The 8770-nt window shown below is 35.3% G+C and overlaps 1 pseudogene; it reads left to right on the forward strand.

The window, feature by feature from the left end:
* The first annotated feature begins 6908 nt into the window (after positions 1-6908).
* On the forward strand, positions 6909-8272 carry LOC148919117 (uncharacterized; annotated as a pseudogene).
* The last annotated feature ends 498 nt before the right edge of the window (positions 8273-8770 follow it).

The following is an 8770-nucleotide window of genomic DNA, read 5'->3' on the forward strand; positions in this document are numbered from 1 at the left end:
GACGAAGAGAGCCATAGATTTGCATTCAGGTAGACAAGTTTTTGGAAGTTGATGATGTGTGTGTGTTTGTGTCCTCTAGATACACAAATGCACGCACACATCAACATCCAAATAATTGTCTCTAAAATTTGCGACGGCAGAAATAGATTTGCATTCAGAGAGACAATTTTTTGGAAGTTGATGATGTGTGTGTATTTGTGTCCTCCATACACATGCACACACACATCAACATCCAAACAATCGCCTCCTAAGGGTTGAGGCAGAAGAAGTTGGAACCTAATTGAAAACTGAAAATGAAAGAACTCATGAAAAAAACCTCAATTTAAAAAAAGAATTTCATATACATGTCGGTTATTAAACTAAAGGCAACGAGGTTTAGACAAACAACATCGGTTACCTATAAAAAAGCGACGTGGTAACTTATGGTAATGCTTCTTTAAAAGTAAACTTTTGACGTGAAGCACCCAACTAACCACGTCGTTTTCAGAATACAAAAAGTCAAAAGGCTTTTTTACTAACCACGCCTGTTGGTGTTATTTTAATGTCGTGGTAAGTACATACTAGGGCGGTTTTTATGATTACCGTCGTTCTATTTATCTTTGGGATACTATATAAACTTTTTGGACACCTGACCTAAACTTTTATGTTCTCTCTAAAATTTTCAATTTTCTCTCAGTTTCCCTCTCATTTCAAAAGCTGCGTTTTATTCTCAGTTTCCCTCTCTTTTAAGTTCTTCCTCGTCTTCGTCTCCAAAATTTTATTCCGAAGAAAACTTTCTTTGCAAGCCAAAGGTATTTTCTCACTCCGTTTTTTTTTTCTTCACTTTCCCTAACATTCGAAGTTGTTTTTTTTTTTTTAAAGAACGAGTCGCATTGATGTTTGAAACAAGACTAGGGTATGAAAAGTCCAAATCTTTCACTGTTCCCGCTCATAGGTCATGTGAGGACGACGGGTTTTTATCGAATTTGATGTTTTGGTTTATACACCACGATGGTAATTAAATTCATGCTATTTCAATAGCACGACTGTTCATAATAACTGACGTGATGTGTTAATAAATACGTCGTTTGAAAGAGAAAACCGTCGTCGATCCAAACGAACGTGGAGAGAGAAAACTGGGCGGTTTTTTATTTATGAACTTATAATACGATGATAGTTGTATTTAATTACCGTCGTCTTAAGTTAATGACAACGTCGTATTAGCACATCCACATTTCTATAGATTAGCATGACGGTTCTACTTTTTTCCCGTCATCTCAACTTTCAATTTACGTATGTATTTTACCTAACCGTCGTTGTTTTTCTTGCAGTTTGCACTTCTCTCTAATCATGGTTTCAAAATCTCAAAGTAAGGAGGATTAAGCTGCAAAAGGTCAAGGCAAGGACATTGCAATTTCAAAGGCACAAATGGCTGAATCCAAATCTGTTCCAAGCAATCCCTCAAAAAAGATGAGATTTACTTCATCCTCCGAGAAAGACCCAAGCTCTGCGACATTTGATGAAGTGACGAAATCGACTCACGGTATCAACACAATGAGCCGTGTTGTGAAGAGGAAAATTCAGAAGATTAAGCGTGTGGTTGAGTACAATAAAAGTGGCATACCACATGGCAAAGCTGCTATTGAAATACAGAGTTACATTGGTATTTTGGCAAGCACCAGAGTCCCTCTTGTGGACAAGAAATGGACTCAATTGCCCAAGGAACTGAAGGAGCAGATTTGGGAAGCTGTTCAAATGACTTATGTTGTTGGGGAAGGGGTCAAGAAGATGGTGCTGTCCTCTGCCGCCAAAAAATGGAAGGATTTTAAGTCTACCTTAACTAAGAAGTTTATCCTTCCATTCACAAATGAGAAGGAGAAGTTAAAAGAGCCCCCTTAGCTTTATAACTTCATAGAGAAATCGCAATAGGATGCCTTTGTAGCTTCAAGGTTATCCCCAGATTTTGAGGCTGTGCATTCTGAGCGAGTCACAGAGAAGGGAGAAATGCGAGTACAACCATAGGTTGTCTCGAAAAGGGTACGTTGGTTTGGAGGATCAACTGGAAGAAACCATGCCCAGTGAAGAAATCGATCAATCTCTGCTATGGAAGAAGGCAAGAGAAGATAAACAGGGAAACATCCCTGATCCAAAGGTTGCAGAGAAGGCAAAATTAATCGTAAGTCTCACTGACTCTATTCTAAACTTGTAAAACAAAGGTTTTATTTTTCAGTCAGACGTCAATCTTTTTAGTAACCGTTGTTAGAAATGACCACGACGGTTTTTATTTACCGCCCTTTAAAAAGTATATAACGTCAATATTTTTATAAAACAGACGTCTGTATAGAATTACAATGACGGTTTTGTGTTTATGTGTTAGGTTTTTTAAATTAAATTTTGAACTTTCTTCATATTCACATGCACACACACTCTCTCTCCCTCTCTATTTCTCTACAATTGGTTTGTACACTATATCTGGATCAATGAATATTTTGGTTAAGTTTTTTTTTATCTCTGATGTCAAATAAACGACGGGTTTTTTAATGGACCAACGTATTAAATTCTTTTATGCGGTTGTTTTTGAAATAATCCGTCGTCTTAATCACTTTACCACGTCGGTTAATATTTCTATTAATTTATTTATTTAATCAGTTTTAGTATCTGTTCACTCACTAACATTCTCTCTCTCATTCTTAGGATGATTTGAAAAAACAAGTCTCTGAGGGCACTCTGATTGTCTCTGGCAGCAACGATGTTTTGACCTTGGCTTTGGGAACCCTAGAGCATGGTGGGAGAGTCAGAGGTGTTGGAGCTGGGGTTTCCCCAACTCAATTCTTCAATTTCCCGAGACAGCAGAGAGTAAAATTTGCTGACAAATTGAAGGAAAGTGTTATGGAAGCAGTGAGAGAGGAAACGAAAAAGATTGAGGCCAGGGCAAAGGAAAGTGTTATGGAGGCAGTCAGGGTAGAGAGGGAAATTTTGTTGAAAAAATTTAGTCAACTAGTTGCCAACTTTGATCCCAACTTGGTCGGTAAAACTCCAACTACACCAATTACTCCAATTCCTCAAATTCCTCAAGAGCAAAACCCAAAAAATCCAATGTCTGACAAAGCAAGCTGCTCTAATGTGAGAGCCCTTGAATTGGATGAAGACAATCCCATGAATGATGCTGATGCTGATGCTCCTGAAAACCATCAAGATGAAACGGTACAATCTCTGACATTTGATTTTTTCTGATCTTAAATTTTAAATAGACGTCGGTTTTTATTTTACAACCCATCTTCTATTTTAACCTAGACGACCTTCCTATTGTGTAGCGACGTTATAACTTTTACACAACGACTATTATGTATTTACCGTCATCTATAACCTTTACCCCATCAGTATGTTTTAGAAACTGTCATTGATATTATATACCACGTCGGTTTTTTGATTTGTTGGTGTTGTTTATTTTACTTCATGTACAAACTTTATTTATTTCTTGTTATAGGATCTGTCAAAGCTTGACATGCTAGCTCCTCTGTTAGCCCTATGCCAATATGTCGGGACTAAGTTGAAGCCTGCTAATGAGACCATTATAATTCACATGCCAGAGGAAGTTTTTGGCACTGATCATGATACTTGGCTCTTGAGTCAAGACATTTTACAGTTTGCTTCCATGGTTGAGATTGGATCCACAGTGATTGCAGTATACATGAGGTAATTCTAGAAATCCAATTTTGTTTTTTTTACATTTCCTTTCTTTTAAATTAAAATCTCATTTAATTGAATTTCATATATTTAATTAGGTACTTATTTGACTATTTAAAAATGGCAAATATGGTAAACCTTGTTGGCCTCGTGGACCCTGGACAAGTCAGCTCTTAATCTGGAACGTTATCTCATCATTCAAAACATCTCTCAGAACGCCTGAAAAACGCAGATGGGGATCAATTTTACTTGGTGCCTTACAATCCAGGGTTAGTCCCCTTCTATACTTAGTCCCTTGTAATATTGTTTTTGTAGTATATTTAATATATATGGATCATTTTGTGTAGAGGTCATTGGGTGTTAATAACTGTGAGACCAGCTAAGGAGACTGTCTATTATATGGATTCATTGCCAAACCGCTTTGTTGATGAGGACATGAGAAATATAGTGAATATACGTAAGTATATTAACGAAAAAGTAAGATTTTTTTATTTATGCATTTGAATGATACGATGGATTTTTCAAATACCGACGTTGTAGTGAAAACACAACGACAGTATATTATAACCGACATTTGAAATCATTTACAACGTCAATATTTTCTTGAAACCGTCGTCTTCATTGAAATACCACGTCGTTTGTGTTTTTCATTTTAGAACATTTTAATTTTTTCTATTCAACTTTAAAATTTAAAAACAACTTTGGGTATACGTCGTTTTTCTTCGTCACCGACGTTAGAATGATACACAACGACAGTTCTTATTTTCCGACATTTGAACTAAAATACGACGTCATTTTTTTTAACAAACCGTCGTCTTCACTTATTTACCATGACGGTTAATATGTTTTTATGCTGATTTTTAGTTTTGTCATTAGCACTTTTTGTTTTCTTGAAACAGTTCAATCAAAATATATAACTCTCACAGAAGCAAACAATCATCACGTAAATCACCCATATAGAAAAATCTACAAGGCACTCCTAGACAACCGACAAATATAGAGTGTGGCTATTACGTGATGCGTTTCATGAGAGATATAATTCATGATCCAAGCCTAGCATTTGAGAAGAAGGTAAAATTTAACATATAATTTCTTTGTTTTAATACCACGACGTTTTCTTTCAAAACCGTAGTTTTAATAGTTATAGCACGTTGGTTTTTGTTCTTTATTTGCAGTTTGACAAGAAAAAGGAACTAGTTGTGTATACTCAAGAACTTATTGATGAAGTCAGGCTAGAATGGGCAGAATTCGTGAACAAGCAATTACAGAACAATAAGTGATAATGTATAAAAATGTTTAGGTTTTTTTTAAATTTTTGATAATGTTTATAAACATATTTTTGGTAATTAATTGAACATTCATCAAAAAAATCAAATGAAATATATTTTTGTTCCTAGTTTTTTTTCGGATAAGATATTTATGTCTTTAAAAGAAATAAAATGAAAATATATCATAAAAATTTAAATTAAATCCCAAAAACCGACATCTCATTCTTATTTACACGTCTCATATCTATGAACAACCGCCGTCTTGAAGTAGAGGAAAAGAAAACATCGACTGCATCTCTCAAAAACGTCATGTAAGGTTGATATACACGACGGTTAATATAGACATACAACGTCCGTTAGTACAATAGAGAGGACATGTTAAAAGAGTACAACGTCAGTTACAAGGTAAAACGTGACTTTGTATATCTAAACAACGTCGTCATTAACATAATAATCGACGGTGTAAATTCTACTGATGTCGGTTATTAAGAAAAGGTTGACGTAGTAACATACTAACCACGTCGGGGAGTACATTACGACATCTAATGTTTTCTAGGACGGTGTTATGTGTTATGTACCGTCGTTGTAAACGAATGCAACGTCGGGTATGTACATTTGTCATTTAATAGTTGTATGACTTTTATATTTTCCTAATATTCATAATAATTTCAAAACAAATTCCATAGAATAAACTGACAACTACCATGATTTTATCTCCCTTAAATGTTTAAAAATTTTAATTTGTATTTATTTACTAATATTCATAATATATTCAAAAAAAATCCAAAAAATAAACCGACAAATTCTATGCACTCATTGAGGTAATATCTCCCCCCTACATGCTTGAAAATTTGAATTTTAGATTTCAAAATTAGAAGTGATAATAAAAGTCAAAAGGATTTAGAGACAAAGCACAATAATCATATACTTTGCATAACATAACCCTAATATAGAAGGCATTGTTGTAAGGAGTCCGTAGCAATTTTCGGTTCATTTTTCTCATACTTGTGTATTTTTTTTATAATTATTGTAAAATTTAAGGTTTAGGGTTTAGGTTTTATTGAAACGACACTGGTTTCTCTCCCTCTTTTTGGTCAATTACGCGCGTTCGAATCCCAGGAAATGCAAAGCAAATCTAATTATTTAATACTTTAGACGTCGGTTTTTGTATGGGCGACGTCAAAACGCTTTACAACGGTGTCGAAGTAACACAACCACCGTTGTAAGTTTGCAATACAACGACGACTGGGTTGTATTTACTGTCGTCTTTAATAAACGTAGTCCTTTGAAATTTTTGACCGGGATCTAAATTTTTTAGAATTTTCCTTTAACCCTAAAGTATTTCCTTCTCTCTCTTCAACGTAAATTTGTCTTAAAGTTTTCACTTTCTCTCAAAACATTGGGTATATTCTCTGAGCTCTCTCAAGCATTTGATATTTTCTCTCAGCTCTCTCAAGCAATTGATATTTTCTCTCAGCTCTCTCAATATCCATGTATGTATATTCTCTTATTAGTTTGTATATATATATTCTCTTAGTTTGTATATTCTCTCAGACCTCTCTAAATATTATGTTAGTTTGTATATTCTCTCAGCTTTGGTTTCTTAATACGGGTTCGTTTATGTTTTGGGAGCTATGGGTTCTTGATGGGAGCCATATATGAGTTCTTTAATGAAAACCACGACGACGGTTAGTGGGACCAACTATCGTCTATATTTTTATTATATGTCGGCTTTTTATTTACTACCGTCGTCCCCTAACAAATATCTTGTTAGTTGCTTAAAGACGACAGAAAATAGACATGTCATCGTCTTAATCTATGTTACACGACTATTATTTTGTAAAAACTGTCGCCTGATTCTTGTGGAATTTTTATTTTTATTTTTTTCCACTTTGTTCTCTTCTCTGTCAATATAGTATTGTTTCATTACTGGTCTTTTCATTTTATCATATGTATGATTTTATAGTGTGTGAGATGGATAAGTCATGGATGTATGCGGATAAAAGATCGAAGGCATATGAGTTAGGTGTGGAAGGATTTTTGAATTTTGCTGTAGAAAATCTTGGAAATAGAACTCATATTCATTGTCCATGTGTTAAATGTGGGAAGATTCGATTGTTTAGAGTTGGAATTATAAGTACTTTAATGGAATTCACCAAAGCTATATGATTTGGACATGGCATCAAGAACCTTGGGAATGGACTACTAATGCTAGTAGAAATGTGGAAGAAGATGAGCAAAGTAGGTTCAGTTTTGTTTCTGATGAAGTAGGGTTGGAGTCTAATGATTTAGGCAATATTGGATTTGATCCTTATGAGTTTGTCAATGTGATTGGGGTTGAAGATCAACCCTTGTACCCTGGTAGCAGTAAGTACACGATGTTGTCGGCTTTGGTGAAGTTATATAATTTGAAAGAAAAACACAGGATGAGTGATGTTTATTTGACAGAATTATTGATATTTCAAGGAGATTTGCTTCCGGAAGGAAATACACTACCTTCCTCTATGTACGAGACAAAAAAGACATTGTCTGCTTTAGGGACAAGTTATAAGAAAATCCACGCATGTCCCAATGACTGCATCTTGTATAGAAGGGATTATGAAGATTCAACTAATTGTCCTACTTGTGGTGTCTCAAGGTGGAAGGAAGGCAAAGATTCAATCTTGAAAGAGGGTGTGCCAGCGAAGGTGGTGTGGTATTTTCCTCCAATTCCAAGGTTTAAAAGGATGTTTCAATCACATAAGACAGCTAAGAGTTTGACTTGGCATGCTGCTAGAAAATCAGTTGACGATCAGATGTCTCATCCAGCAGATTCTTTGTCTTGAAAACTTGTTGATGATAAATGGCCTGAGTTTGGTAAAGAGCCAAGAAACTTGAGATTGGTTTTCTCATCTGATGGATTCAATCCCCACAGTTCTTTAAGTAGCAGATACAGTTGTTGGCCAGTTATCTTAGTTACATATAATCTCCCACCATGGCTATGCATGAAACGAAAGTTCATGATGTTGACCTTATTGATTTCCAGTCCTAAACAACCTGTAAATGATATAGACATCTACTTAGAGCCTTTGATTGATGATTTAAAATCTTTGTGGGATGAGATTAGAAGAGTGTATGATGCACATATAGGAGAATACTTTACACTCAGAGGTGTATTACTGTGGAGAATTAATGATTTTCCTGCCTATGACAACTTCTCTGGTTGTGTCGTTAAAGGATATAAAGCTTGTCCAATATGCGGCGATGATACACCTAGTCATAGGTTGAAAAATGGTCATAAAATTTGTTACATTGGGCATAGAAAATGGTTACCAATCAATCATCCATATTGGGGGTAGCGTGCAACTTTTAATGGGAAACCTGAATATGGCACGCCTCCCGAGCCATTAACCGGAGATGAAGTGTTGGACATAGTTGAAGATATTAATCACATATGGCCCAGAATATTTTAGATGAATGTATCTGTTTGAAAGGTATATGAAAGTGGTAAAAGGGTATGTTCAGAACCGTAATCGTCCGGAAGGTTGCATTGCTGAGCGGATATAGCTGAAGAAGCTGTAGAGTTTTGCACCAATCATTTATCTGATGTTAGTACAGTTGGAGTGCATTCAAGCCAGAAGATGGGAGTTTCGAAGCCATTACCAGGTTGCACAGTAACCTTAGTTGATTTGGACTTGTTGAACCAGGCACATCTATATGTTTTGGAGAATACGGAGAAAGTCCTACCTTATATCTAGTACGTATGACTATTATTTTTCATATGGAGTGCCATTTTAAATATTATTATTCCTTATGTTTATCTTTTATACAAGGGACCGTAATACTTGATTTTTTTG

Source organism: Prunus mume, linkage group LG3 (assembly GCF_029339155.1).
Source record: "Prunus mume cultivar Tortuosa linkage group LG3, ASM2933915v1, whole genome shotgun sequence".
In the NCBI taxonomy this organism is placed as follows: domain Eukaryota; kingdom Viridiplantae; phylum Streptophyta; class Magnoliopsida; order Rosales; family Rosaceae; genus Prunus; species Prunus mume.